Raw genomic sequence first — 15,032 nt, forward strand, 5'->3', positions numbered from 1 at the left:
GTACCAAGGACTGAGATATTGACAAAAATACATGGCATAGCTTGCTTTAGAATACAGTGAGGATATCTTCAGTTTGAACCAGTATGTTATAGCCATATGGGTTATAGAACTTTGTTCCTAAAGAATTCACAAATGGATGCCTAGAAAGTTGAGTAGAAATTTGAATAACATTTCAAAACCAATGTGCAAGTAAAAGAACAAACTGCAAATATAAAAAGAAAGACAAGAAGAATAAAAAAATAAATATTGAGTACAAGAGCCTGATGTTTAAAGGGTAATAACTGTTCTTGAACTTGGTGATGTGCTTAAGTGAAAATAAATAATGCTAATTCTTGTATCTTAGTCATTTTTGTTTTTTTGTCATCATTGAAGCTTATAATTTAACAGCAAATACATTCAGTTGTATTCCTCATATTAAAGTAGGATGAAATGTCAAAAGAAGATAATTATACAGGCAGTTTTAATATTTGGAGTGACACTTGGGAATTGTACTGAATTAGCTGAGAGGCCTGAGCACTTCTGCATTTCGATCCAGTGAAGTTGGATGCAGCACAGTTGCTAACTAAAATTGTGGAATGAGCATTGCACTCACTCTGACACAAATTATTTCAATTTACTGTCTGAATAAAGCAGCAATTGCTCATGAATATTGTAATATGCCATCTAGGGTTAGCAATTGTCTTCAAATAACTAGAGGGTTTGAAGTGGATGCGTGCATATCTAATTTTTGTCATGTTTGTTCATGTCATAATATTTTTCACAGGAATGGACTATGCTGAAACTAAATTTAAAAATGTTCAGGTTTGTGATCTATTACTATAATTTTGTTTTAAATGCATATAAAGCAGCGTTTCTTCAAATTGGTTTAATGTTCCATCAGTAATGATGTACAAGTTTCTAAATATTTTTTATGATTATTGTTGTCTTGCAGTATGAAGCTTAATTTTAGTAAATAATTTAATTTGGGATATAAGTGATGTTGAATTTTATAGGACTTGGAAAAAGAAGTAAGTGGGTTGAATGGGATGGGAATGTTTCGTTTGAATTGGAACAGTAGAATGAAACAATAACAAGCAAGTATGATTTAGAATTGAGCAGCATCAAAATATAGTGACAAGAGTTCATTAAGATAGTTTTGCAGTACACTTATCAAATAGTTTTTAGATCGAAGCAAAAGGCTGAGAGTTAAGGACTAAAGACATCTTGGAGAGAAGCTTTTTTTACTGATTGGGGGAAAAGAGACTAGACCGCGCAGGTGCATGACGTAGCGCGCCAAAGGTTTAAAAAAAGACCGCCATATACAGCGGCCATCGTCGGAGTGGACTGAGTCAGAGTGGGATGGCTTTGGCTCAACAGGCTTTGGCGTGAACAGGCAGAGGCGAGGGTAGGTTCTGGTAAGTTTTGTTTTGTTCGTTTAGAGTAGAGAGAATGCCAGGCAGGATGTTGGAATGCTCCTCTTGCAGGGTGTGGGAAGTCAGGGAGAATGAGAAGTTTATAGATAGTAGAGCAAACACGAGGAAATCTGCAGATGCTGGAAATTCAAACAACACACGTAAAATGCTGGTGGAGCATAGCAGGCCAGGCAACATCTATAGGGAGAAGCACTGTTGACGTTTTGGGCCGAGACCCTTCGTCAGGACTAACTGAAAGGAGAGATACTAAGAGATTTGAAAGTAGTGGGGGGAGGGGGAAATGTGAAATGATAGGAGAAGACTGGAGGGGGTGGGATGAAGCTAAGAGCTGGAAAGGTGATTGGCAAAAGTGATACAGAGCTGAAGAAGGGAAAGAATCATGGGACGGAAGGCCTCGGGAGAAAGAAAGGGGGAGGGGGGAAGCACCAGAGGGAGATGGAGAACAGGCAGGGTGATGGGCAGAGAGAGAGAGAAAAAAACAACAACTAAATATGTGAGGGATCGGGTAAGAAGGGGAGGAGGGGCATTAATAGAAGTAAACTCCCCCCCCCCCCCCCCCACTTCTTTCTCCCAAGGCCTCCGGTCCCATGATCCTTTCTTTTCTCCAGCTCTGTATCACTTTCGCCAATCACTTTTCCAGCTTTTAGCTTCATCCTACCCCCTCCGGTCTTCTCCTATCATTTCGCAATTCCCCCCTCCACCCACTACTTTCAAATCTCTTAGTATCTCTCCTTTCAGTTAGTCCTGACGAAGGGTCTCGGCCCGAAACATCAACAGTGCTTCTCCCTATAGATGCTACCTGGCCTGCTGTGTTCCACCAGCATTTTGTGTGTGTTGTTTATAGATAGTAGTTTCATGGAGGTAGTTACGCCAAAGGAGCAGCGCACAGGTAATTGGGTTACCGTCAGGTGAGGGAAGGGGAAAGGGCCGGCAGGGCTCCCCGTCGCTGTTCCCCTTAACAACAAGTATACCGATTTGGATACTGTTGCGGGGGATGACTTACTTGGGACAAGCTGCAGCAACCAGATCTCTGGCACTGAGTCTGGTTCTGCAGTGCAGAAGGGAGTGTGGAAGAAGAGGAGAGTGGTAGTGATAGGGGACTCGATAGTTAGAGGTACAGACAGGAGGTTCTGTGGTTGTGACAGGGACTTCCAGATGGTTTGTTGCCTCCCGGGTGCCAGGGTCAGGGATGTCTCTGATCGTGAGCACTGCATTCTGAAATGGGAGGGTGAGCAGTCAGATATCATGGTACAGATCGGTACCAATGACGTAGGAAGAAAGAGTGAGGAGGTCCTGAAGAGTGAGTATAGAGAGCTTGGTAGGAAGTTAAAAAGCAGGGCCTCGAGGGTGGTAATCTCAGGATTGCTACCTGTGCCACGTGCCAGTGAGGGTAAGATTATGATGCTCTGGTGGCGGAACACGTGGTTGAGGAACTGGTGTAGGGGGCAGGGTTTCAGATTTCAGGATCATTGGGACCTCTTCTAGGGCAGGTGGGAGCTGTATAAGAGAGACAGGTTACACCTGAACTACAGGGGGACCAATATGCTGCAGGGAGGTTTGTTAGTGCTATTGGGGGGAGGAGGGGGGTGTTTAAACTAGATTTGCAGGGGGATGGGAACCAGAGTGCCCGAGTAAATAGTGGAGCAGGGGTGAAGATAAATGATGTTAAAAGTTCATGCAAAGTCACAAATAGAAGGGTTGTGTGTGGTGGTAATAATCTTCTGAGATGTGTCTATTTCAGTGCAAGGAGTATTTTGGGGAAGGCTGACCAGCTGAGGACATGGATTGACATGTGGACTTATGACATTGTAGCCATTAGTGAAACTTGGCTACAGGAGGAGCAGGACTAGCAGCTTAATGTTCCAGGGTTCCAATGTTTCAGACCTGACAGAGGCAGAAGGATGAAGGGGGGGTGGGGGTGGGGTTGGCATTGCTAGTCAGGAAAATGCTACAACTGTGCTCAGGCAGGACAGGTTAGAGGGCTTGGCTACCGAGGTCATATGGGTGGAGCTGAGAAACAGGAAAGGTATGACCACATTAATGGGGTTGTATTATAGACCACCCAATAGTCAGTGAGAATTGGAGGACCAAATCTGCAGAGAGATAGCAGACAACTGCAGGAAACATAAAGTTGTAATCGTAGGGGTTTTTAATTTTCCACATATTCCACATACTGTTAAAGGTCTAGATGGGTTAGAGTTTGTAAAATGTGTAGAGGAAAGTTTTCTAAATCAATATATAGAGGTACTAACTAGAGAGGATGCAACATTTGATCTCCTATTAGGAAACTGGTTAGGACAGGTGACGGAAATGTGTGTAGGGGAACACTTTGGTTCCAGTGATCATAACACCATTAGTTTCAACTTGATCATGGATAAAGATAGATCTGGTCCTCGGGTTGAGGTTCTAAACCGGAAAAAGGCCAAATTTGAAGAAATGAGAAAGGATCTGAAAAGCATGGGTTGGGACAGGTTGTTCTCTGGCAAGGATGTGGTTGGTAAGTGGGAGGCCCTCAAAGGAGAAATTTTGAGAGTGCAGAGTTTGTATGTTCCTGTCAGGATTAAAGGCAAAGTGAATAAGAATAAGGAACCTTGGTTCTCTAGGGATATTGGAACTGATAAAGAAGAAGAGAGAGATGTATGACATTTTTAGGAAACAGGGAGCAAATAAGGTACTTGAGTATAAAAAGTGCAAAAACACACTGAAGAAAGAAATCAGGAGGGCTAAAAGAAGACATGAGGAAGCTTTGGCAATCAAGGTGAAGGATAATCCAAAGAGCTTCTACAGGTATATTAAGAGCAAAAGGATAGTAAGGCATAAAATTGGTCCTCTTGAAGATCAGAATGGTCGGCTATGTATGGAACCAAAAGAAATGGGGGAGATCTTAAATGGGTTTTTTGCTTCTGTATTTACTAAGGAAACTGGCATGGAGTCAATGGAAATAAGACAAACAAGTAGGGAGGTCATGGAGCCTATACAGATTGAAGAGGAAGAGGTGCTTGCTATCTTGAGGAAAATTAGAGTAGATAAATCCCTAGGACCTGACAGGATATTCCTTAGGACCCTGAAGGAGACTAGTGTTAAAATCGCGGGTACCTTGGCAGATATAATTAAAATGTCGGTATCTACGAGTGAGGTGCCAGAGGATTGGAGGATAGTTCATGTTGTTACGTTGTTCAAAAAAGGCTCTGAAAGTAATCTGGGAAATTATAGGCTGGTAAATTTGACATCGGTATTAGGTAAATTATTGGAAAGAGCACTAAGAGATAGGATCTACACATATTTAGATAGACAGGGACTTACGAGGGATAGTCAACACGGCTTTATGCGTGGTAGGTCAGGTTTAACAAATCTGTTAGGGTTTTTTGAGGCGGTTACAAGGAAAGTGGATGAAGGGAAGGCAGTAGATGTTGTCTACATGGACTTTAGTAAGGCCTTTGACAAAGTCCTGCATGGGAGGTTAGTTAGGAAGATTCAGTCACTAGGTATACATGGTGAGGTAGTAAATTGGATTAGACATTGGCTCAATGGGAGAAGCCAGAGAGTGGTAGTGGAGGATTGCTTCTCTGAGTGGAGCCCTGTGACTAGTGGTGTGCCACAGGATCATAATTGGGTCCATTGTTATTCGTCATCTATATCAATGATCTGGATGATAATGTGGTAAATTGGATCAGCAAATTTGCTGATGATACGAAGATTGGAGGTGTAGTGGACAGTGAAGAAGGTTTTCAAAGCTTGCAGAGGGATTTGGACCAGCTGGAAAAATGGGCTGAAAAATGGCAGATGGAGTTTAATACAGACAAGTGTGAGGTATTGCACTTTGGAAGGACAAACCAAGGTAGAGCATTCAAGGTAAATGGTAGGGCACTGAAGAGTGCAGTAGAAAACAGGGATCTGGGAATACGGATACAAAATTCCCTAAAAGCAGCGTCACAAGTAGATAGGGTAGTAAAAAGAGCTTTTGGTACATTGGCCTTTATAAATCAAAGTATTGAGTATAAGAGTTGGAATGTTATGGTGAGGTTGTATAAGGCATTGATTGAGGCTGAAGTTGGAGTATTGTATGCAGTTTTGGTCACCGAATTACAGGAAGGATATTAGTAAGATTGAAAGAGTGCAGAGAAGGTTTACAAGGATGTTGCCGGGGGACTTGAGAAACTGAGTTACAGAAGGTTGAATAGGTTAGGACTTTATTCCCTGAAGCATAGAAGAATGAGAGGAGATTTGATTGCAGTATATAAGATTATAATAGGTTCAGATAGAGTGAATGCAAGCAGGCTTTTTTCACTGAGGTTAGGGGAGAAATAAACCAGAGGACATGGGTTAAGGGTGAAGGGGGAAAGTTTAAAGGAAACATTAGGAGGGAGAACTTCTTCACACAAAGAGTGGTGGTAGTGTAGAATGAGCTGCCAGATGAAGTGGTAAATGTGGGCTCACTTTTAACATTTTTAAAAAAATACTTGGACAGGTACATGGATGAGAGATGTATGGACGGATATGGTCCAGGTGCAGGTTAGTGGGACTAGGCAGAAAAATGGTTCGGCACAGCCAAGGAGGGCCAAAAGGCTTGTTTCTGTACTGTAATGTTCTATGGTTCTAGTTTTTCTGTTGCAATGGCAGAGTTGTTTCATTTTCCCCTTTCTCTTGATCCTTTAGAATATTCATTGTTCCAAGGTTAGGAATATATTCGTTCTTTTAGATCATGTTCAGTATGAATTTTAACTGTCTACTTCTAATCTGTCCACAAAGGAATCAGTAACTGTGACCAAGTATAACATCACCAAATGGATGTTTCAAGAAGGTAGCTGCTCACTATTTCTCGAGGGTAATCAGGGATATGTATTAAATATTAGTGTTGCTCTTGGAGCCAAAGTCGCTAAAAGTGAATGCATTTTAAAAAATCTGAAAAGTGTTCAAGCCTTAATTGACCATAAATACACAAAATGCAAAGAGTGCCTACAGATTGTTAATAGATAATGTTGAGCTACAATATATGTTTAAAAGTAACAAAAGGATAAAATATGGTGTTTATTTTTTCTTCATGATCATAGATGCAGAGTTTTAATTGTTGACTTTCAGCTTGTATAGTAGCCCACTGAAACAAAGTAGTAGATTATATTTTAGGTGTCAGTGGCACTTTTGTGTTGTTGCTTGAGGTAGGTTGAAATAAAAGACAATGATATTAGAGTACTTGTATTCTTTATTATTTCAGGATATGAATCAGCATAATCTGCAATTGCACTTGCTAAAGTTACTGAATTGCCAAATACCAGCCCCTCTCTCCCTATGATTTTCCACTCCACTCAAAGTATTGGCATTGCCTTCTGATGATGAAAGGCCAAAGCCACTGCTCTGATGAGTACACGCTTAGTTTAAAATATTTTAAAATATCTGACAGCTGTTATTAATTTGGATAATGGATGATAAAATAACATTGCCAGTGTTTCTTAAGGTTTTAATTTTAATATGCATCTAACAATTAATTTTCTTGTTAGTTATTCAATGCATCTCAGTTGGAGGCCTAACATTTCCAGTTGTCTACCTCTTGTATTTATTATAGTATTGTCTTCATGTGGAAGTTCGTGCATAATTTCCAATGATCAAGAATTTTCTGAGTACCTCCTTTGACTACTATTGTTTCCATAATGCCACCGTGGTGGATCAGTTTTAAAGCATCTCACATCTATTTCTCAAATGCTTCATTTACCGTAAATTCCGGACTATAAGCTGCTACTTTTTTCCCATGCTTTGAACACTGCGGCAACACTGCGGCCTATACTACGGTGAGGCTAATGCATGTTTTTTTTTTCATGCCGGCAAAAACATTTTGCCTCGTAACAGTAGACCAATAAAATTGATGAGTAGTTCAGAGGTCCAATGAAATTGGACGATAAATCAAGCGCACTTTCACAATTAAATTATTGTTAATCAGTCATTTATACTCACCCTCATCAACTTGGAAAACACTCGAAGAAAAGCATATGATGCAGCTTTTAAGTTAAAGGCGATCAATCTGGCGGTTGAAGAAGGAAATCGAGCTGCTGCACATAATCTTGGCATAAATAAATCGATGTTGAGACGGAGACGCCAGAGTGAAGAACTGAGTCAATGCAAAAAGACGACAAAAGCTTTCAGAGGTAATCATAGCAGATGGCCCGAACTTGAAAACTTTCTTGAAGACTGGGTTAACACACAGAGAGCAGGCGGCCGCGGTGTTTCCACTGTGTAGATCAGACTGAAGGCTAAAGCAATTGCCACCAAAATGAAAATCGAAGATTTTAGAGGTGGGCCATTGTGGTGTTTTAGATTTATGAGATGAAAAGGCCTGTCCGTCAGGGTACGCACGACTCTGTGTCAGCAGCTCCCTCCCGACCACGAGGAACAACTTGCTAACTTCCGCACATTCACTCAAACAAAGATAGCGGAGAATTCCATCGGGCCAGATGATATCATAAATATGGATGAAGTACCCTTGACGTTTGACCTGCCTCTCACTCGGACTGCTAATAAAAAAGGTGACTCGTCCATCACACTGAAAACAAGTGGCCATGAGAGAACGCATTTTACTTGTGTTCTGAGCTGCACAGCATCCGGACTAAAGCTTCCACTGATGGTGATTTTTTAAGCGGCTGACAATGAAAGTTCAGTGAAAGCTGCCATCAAGAGTACAAACTCAATTCCAGCTGTGATTCCTGGGGGCACCACGAAGTATTTGCAGCCACTGGACATCAGCGTGAACCGGGCATTTAAAGTGGCGCTGCGCGTTGAGTGGGAGGCTTGGATGACGAGCGGCGAGAAATCCTTTACCAAAACAGGACGCATGCGAAGAGCATCTTTAACTCAAGTCTGCCAGTGGATCCTAAATGCGTGGAGCGGTGTCACAACTTCCACCATCACCAGCGGGTTTCGAAAGGCTGGACTGCTGCGTGATGAAGAGGACCGCGTGCGCTCAAGTGAGAGTGACAACGAAGAGACTGAAGTGAGTGACGAGATCCTGAGGTTGTTCAATTCGGACACTGAAGGAGAGGACTTTGATGGTTTTAGTGCACAGGAGGAAGATGAAGAAGGCGATCAATAACTTTTCCTGGTAGGCTGCAATATATATATTTTTTTTACCAGTCGTTAGGAGATATTGGAATGTTGTTCGTGCACTGTTCAGTAAAAAAGTATACGCAACGTAATTTGTGTGTTACCGATATGTATGTATATTTAAAAGTAGCTGTGTTACAGGCACTGTTCGAAAAAAAGCATTTGCAATATATATTTGTTTGTTACCATACGGATTTAATTAAAAGTTAAAAAATCCTCACGTGTAATATCTTTCTGTGTGAATATCTCATATTACAACGTGGGACACCTGCGGCTTAAAATCCGGTGCAGCTTGTACAAGTACAAAATTGATTTTCTTTCTAAACTTAGAGCGTGCGGCTTTTAATCAGGTGCGCTCTGTAGTCCGGAATCTACGGTATATCTAATTGCCAATCTGACTCGAGCAGCAATTTTATAATTTCTCATAAATATTGCAATATAATGCATAGATGACTAAAAATCTTCAAGCAACTAGAGATTGAAAATTTATATATGCATATTTTTTGTAACTGCATGTAGAATAAGGCTCTGTCTAATCTTGATGAAGTTTAATGCCAAGCTTCAGAGGTTTGTTCTGCCAGCCATTAATCTGAATTATTTATGAGTTGCCTTCAGAAACTGCCCTTTCATAAAGATCTTGGAATACAGATGTCTGCACTGAGAAATCTGAGGTGTGGATTTACTAAATTATGCATCAGCTTTTTCTAAGAAATGTTAATAAAATAAAATCATTTCTTTCCCTAACAGCAGATAAGCATTATGATCCAGGGAGTGCTGGAGTAGAACATCTTACAGCACGCTCTGTTAGATTTTCATCTGAAAGGCAAGTCTGAGGGCTGCAAAGTGCTGAAGATACAAGTTACAGATGAAATGAGGTAAACAAGAACAGAGATCTTAGTAAATACAGGGATAACTAACAATCTCTATCTTGTGCCCATGAAATTTATGAATTGAAAATCCAAAGAAAATGTACAGTAACAAATTGCTAAGGGCTAAAATCCCAAATATAACAAAAATTCATTTTAATCTCAAAGAACAGTATTGGAAAATAATACTGGATAATTTCCAGGCCTAAAAAGTTTTTTTGAGATACAGCCCACTGCATTGATATCATTTACAAACTTGTACAGGGAGTAGAATAGTGGGTTAAAGAAGCAACCTTGTCAAGCACCAGTGATGAGAATAATCATGGTGGAAATGTTGCTTTCTATCCATACTGATTAAAATTTGTTGGTTAGAAGATCCTGTTGCCGAAGGTGATGCACCATCAATAACTCACACTGAGACGTAAGGCGAGATATCGGCTTTTATTGACTGGAAGAAGGAACCAGGAGTGAGTGTCTATCATACAATGTCTTGGAGACTGAGGCCGAGCGTCAGGCCTCAGATCTCCTTTATACAGGGGCCTGTGGGAGGAGCCACAGGAGCAGTCAGCAGGGAGCGTGTCCCGACAGGCACATAGTTCACCACAGAAGGAGATATTGACTCTCAAGATCCGGAATTTGGTGATGAGTTTGCATGGAATAAGGTCTGTTATAGGTGCCTTTACTGTCTATATGCTTCAGAGATGAATGTACTGCCAGGGAGATGGTGTCCACCTGAGATCTGTTTCAGTAGTAGACAGATTGTATTGGATCGAGGTTATCTGGAAGACATTAGTGCATGAAGATGGATCAGTTCTTGAAGATGGTAGATGTCAGAATCACTGAGCAGTAGTCATTAAGGCGTGTTATCCTGTTTTTCTTGGGTACCAGGATGATAGTGGTCTTAAAGTAGGAGGAACCACAGCCTGAAACAGGGAGAGGTTAAAAATATCTGCAAGTAGCTTTGCCAGCTGATTTGCATAGAATCTCAGGATCTGGCCAGGGACACAGACTGGGCCCAGTGCTTTCCATGGGTTCATCCTCCAGAAGACTGATCTTGACGGTGACTGTCAAGGTTCGTGGTGACATACCCATTCCCTTTTGTTCAAAGCATGTATAGAATGTGTTAAACTCACTGGGAAGGGATATGCTGTTGCTTGTGATTCTGCCTGACCTTTTTATGTAGCCTGTTATAGCATGTAAGCCCTGCCATAGCTTATAGCTGGAATAGGATTCAATTTTTGACTGGTACTGTCTCTTAGCATCACTTATAGCTTCATATCTTGTTTATATCTTAATTTCTTGTAAATGTCAGAGTCATCTGATTGAATACTATAGATCTAGACTACAGATAAAAGTGAATCTCCTGGTTCATCCATGCTTTCCAATTTGAAAACATCTCTATTGTCCTTTTGGTACACAGTTCTTAGCATGCTTGCTAATAAAGTCCGTGATAGTGGTGACATATTCTCCCATGCCAGCCAACTGCACAGACCAGTCAGCCAACTCAAAGCAGTCACGAGAAAGCTCATTCGTTTCTTTAGGCCAGCACTCTTACGATTTTCTGGACTGGATTCTCCCATTTCAACTTCTGTTTGTAAGCAGGAAGTAACAGCCCAACCTGCTAGTTCAATTCACTAAAACGTGGATGGAGGATAGCCCAGTGGTCATCTTAGATGGTTGTACAGAAATTTTTGAAGGTGCTTGGACCCTGGTGGGACAGGAAACCATGCTGGTAGTAATTTGGCAAAACTCTCTTGAAATTGGCCTGGTTAAAGTCATTCGCATTGATGAAAAGGGCCTCTGGGTATCCCAATTCAAGCCTGTTGTCCATAGAATATAGTTTGTTGACTGCAGACTTTGTGTTCATGTGGGGTGGGACAGACTTAGAATCCTAGCATCCTCAACCCTGATTATCTCTAGTTACATGACTAGTTCAACTAAACCTTTGGTAAATTTGTCTCCCCAAACCCCTCCATTTTAATTTCATCATAGGTTGTTGGTAGGGCAATTGGGGATCATTATTCTCTTCCATGCATGGTTAGTTTCTTTTTTGTCTTAGAGATAATGAGCACCTATGGTTTGTGACTCGAGTGCATTAGCAACTTGTTGGTTCAAATTTGGGTGTTGTCTAACTGCCCTTGCTGTCATTAGGTGTTTTATTATTTTAATTTGAGGTGATTGGCACAGCTATCTGTTTTTATTGCAGGTTTGAGGTGTGTTAGTTTCTCAGTGAACTTCAGTTAAAGGTTACCAAATACAGACACTTTTCCCTCACTGCTGGAATTCAGATCTTGTATCTTAATTTGGACTAAGCCTTAAATGTGGTCTGGCAGAACAAAAAAAACTTCAATAACTGCTGGATCTTGAGCACCCGGTCCCCTATCCTTGTGGCTTTGGCCTTAACTCATCAGATGTACCTGTTACTCTTGTAGTGCTGGGGCTTAACTTTCCTTTAAATTTTGGTTCCAATCATGTCAGTTGTAACCTCCTCTTCTCCATCCAGCTTATGTAATGTTGAGTAAATTAGTTACCTGATGCAGCAATATTGTCATGTTTGTTGAACTCTCCCACTTATTCCCTTGCAAACTTGTATCTGCTTTTGTAACTTCTCCGTCTCCTGCATGTTCTGTGTTCAGCACTATTATACTACTGTTGGATATTCATCCTTTGAATGTGTTTCAGCCCTGCCGCTATCCTCAAGATTTCTATTTCTTATTATTTCTGCAACAGATTGCAGGTTTTTTTGTAACTGATGTATCATATTAAATACAAACACACTAAATAGTATACATGGCGGTACATGCTACCATATTACTGTATACAAACTGCAGGTTTTCCTTTAATTAGTGCACCGACCTGATATACAAATAAAGTGCTTTATAAAAAGTATTGAGCCCCCAACCCTTTGACATAAACGAGCATTACAACTAAGGATATTTTATCAATTTAACTGAGAATTTTTATTTGTGAATCACATGCTCCTTTTTTCTTTCACAGCAGAGCCCACAAAACAGGGAAAATTATAACACATGAAAAGCTGGAATGCCAGCAGTTCAAAAGTATTTATCCCCTTTGCTCAGTACTTAAGTTAAACCACCTCTCACAGCTATTACAGCCAGTTGTCTTTTTTGATAAGTCTTATTAGCTTTGCACAACATGATGTAGTAAGATTTGCCCATTCCTCCTTGCAAAATTGCTCAAGCTGTGCCAAGTTAGTAGGGAAGTGACGGTGGACAGCAGTCTTGAGGACTTGCCAGAGATGTTCAATGGGATTAAAGTCAAGACTCTGATTGGGCCACTCAAGGGCATCAGTTTTCTTTGTTTGATGTCAATCCATAATTGCTCTGGCAGTGTGCTTTGGGCTGTTGTCCTGCTGAAAGACGAACTTACTTTCGTGTTTATTTTCTCGTCAGTCCTGACTAAATTTCCCATCCCCATAACACAATGTTACCTCCTCCATACTTCACAGTAGGGATGGTATTACCTGACTGATGTGCAGTATTAGATTTGCAGCACACATGCAATTGAGTGTTGAGGCAAAAAGTTCCACTTTAGTCTTATCTGACTCAAAGACCTTCTTCCACTTCTTTACAGTATTTTCTAAGTGATACTTTGCAACATCTTTATGGGCAAGGATATGTTTTTTTTTAGTCAGGTTCTTCCTTGCTGCTCTTTCATAAATACCTTTTTTGTGCAGGTCTTCAAGTCTGTGGAGCCAATAACTTCATTTCCAGTTGCAGCTACTGACTTCTGTAGCTCATCAGAGTGACTGTTAGCATCTCAGTAGCTTTTCTTACAAATGCTATTTTTCTCCTGCAGCTAAGTTTAGTGGGGTGGCCCGACCTAGGCTGTGTGGCTGTGACTTCATATTTTTTCCACTTTTTTTCATGATGGACTGCACTGAGTTCCGAGATTTGTTCAGTGCCTTTGAGATAATCTCTACCCTTCCCCAGATTTGTGCTTCTCTATGAGGAACTCCTTGACTTGTCTTGAATGGTCTGTCTTCATTTCGGTTTGGTCTGTTGAAAATCTATCATATTGTTGGATCTTACAGGTTTATTCTTATGAATTCATTGAAAACAGGTGATTCCCCCAATTTTCTACATCAACAAGTTGGTGGATTGGTACAGTGTTGCAGCTGAGGAAATTAGCAGTAATTACAAAGGGATGAACACTTTTATCAACCTCACATTTTTGTTTTCTAATTTTTAGTAAATAATTTATGGGTTTTTGATTTGACATGATGCACAATGTTTTATAGATTAGCTCAGAAAGTCCTACTTCAATATATTTTAAATTTAGAAAATGAGAGTAAATCCAGAAGCATTGCAGGAGTATATTCACCATAATGATTGCAGTATTTCGAGAAAGTGTCTTGCAGCATCTCCTCAAAGGCAGTTGGAGATGGATGTAAAACGTGGATCATGCTGGGAATACCCAGAACTCATGACAGAAGAAATGGGGAAAAAAATTCAGAAAATTTTTGAATACCTTCATTGAGTATAAATACATAAAATGTATAAAAGTCTGCACATGTTGGAAATTTGGCTGCAGTTTATAGTTATATGTTGTATTTTTGTTGAAGGTGATAAAATATTGAGATTGATTTTTAACCTGTACTTGCAGAGAACAATTAGTTGATCTTCTGATTATATAGTACAGTAAAACAAAGTTATCAAATGGGAATTTTATATTGTAGCTGCTCATTTGTGCCATTGCTTGTGCTGATTTGAAATAAGCATCACAGTGAGTAAGTGTGGCAGATATTTCTATTTTTTTCTTAGAACTAAATTTTATTTTATTTTGAGATACAGCATGGAATAAGCCCTTTTGGCTCTTTGAGTTGCGGCAAGAGCACTGACAGCCCCAATTTAAGCCTAACCTAATCATGAGACAATTTACAATGACCAACTAACCTACCTGGTACATTTTTGGACTGTGGGAGGAAACCTAGAGGACTTGAGAAAACTAACACATTCCACAGGGAGGACAAACAGAGACTCCTTGCAGAGGATGCTGGGGTTGAAATCCAAACTCCAAAGCTCCGAGCTGTAATAGCATTCAGTTAACTGCCATGCTACTGTGGTGCTACAAACGTTTAAGTTAAACATTTGAATATTCTTGAATGGAAGCTTGAAATTGAGCCTTTAGGTTGGTCAAATTTTATCATTTTTTCAGAGAAATATGGTGGAGTTGCCCCTCGATGGGAGTTAACTTTTCTGAACTTTTGGGACCTATAGGGCTGCTGTTCAGACGTGCTAGAATGCTTTTCTTGAGGAGTGGCCTTGGGGTCATGAAGTGTAGGGAACTTGCAAAGGAGAACCAGAATAATTTTTTGTTAGGTAAGTAGTTTGGTTTTATTCTGGTGTTTGAAGTTTTGGGATGTTGAGTCTTGATGTGAGTTCTTGATTGTAGTATGTAGAATCCTGTGTGGGATGCAAGATCAGGTAATATATGGTAGCTCATAGAGTGGTAGACATGTGACATTGAAGTGTTGGAAAAGGAATTGCTGAATGTGGGAGATCAGCAATGTACCACTAAAGGTAGTAAAAGAAGCATTCATAGAAGAGTAAGAAGTTGAGATGGCAGGAGATGGTAGAATAGAGGAAATCAATTTGTGGGGTGACACCAAGTAAGCTCTGGTTTTGTTAGCTAAGGTTTAGAA

The 15,032-nt window shown here is 40.4% G+C and overlaps 1 protein-coding gene across 5 annotated transcripts in view; it reads left to right on the forward strand.

Moving 5' to 3' along the window:
• LOC132398153 (ecto-NOX disulfide-thiol exchanger 2-like) overlaps positions 1–15,032 on the forward strand; it is a 295,748-nt gene that overhangs the window by 39,160 nt on the left and 241,556 nt on the right. The window contains exon 2 of one of the 5 annotated variants that reach the window (XM_059977201.1): positions 9,249–9,376. The exons of the other annotated variants lie outside the window; for them this stretch is intronic. The gene's annotated coding sequence lies outside the window, so the exon portion shown is untranslated. The remainder of the gene's footprint in view (positions 1–9,248; positions 9,377–15,032) is intronic. 5 annotated transcript variants of the gene reach the window in all.

This window comes from Hypanus sabinus, chromosome 8 (assembly GCF_030144855.1).
Source record: "Hypanus sabinus isolate sHypSab1 chromosome 8, sHypSab1.hap1, whole genome shotgun sequence".
Lineage (NCBI taxonomy): Eukaryota > Metazoa > Chordata > Chondrichthyes > Myliobatiformes > Dasyatidae > Hypanus > Hypanus sabinus.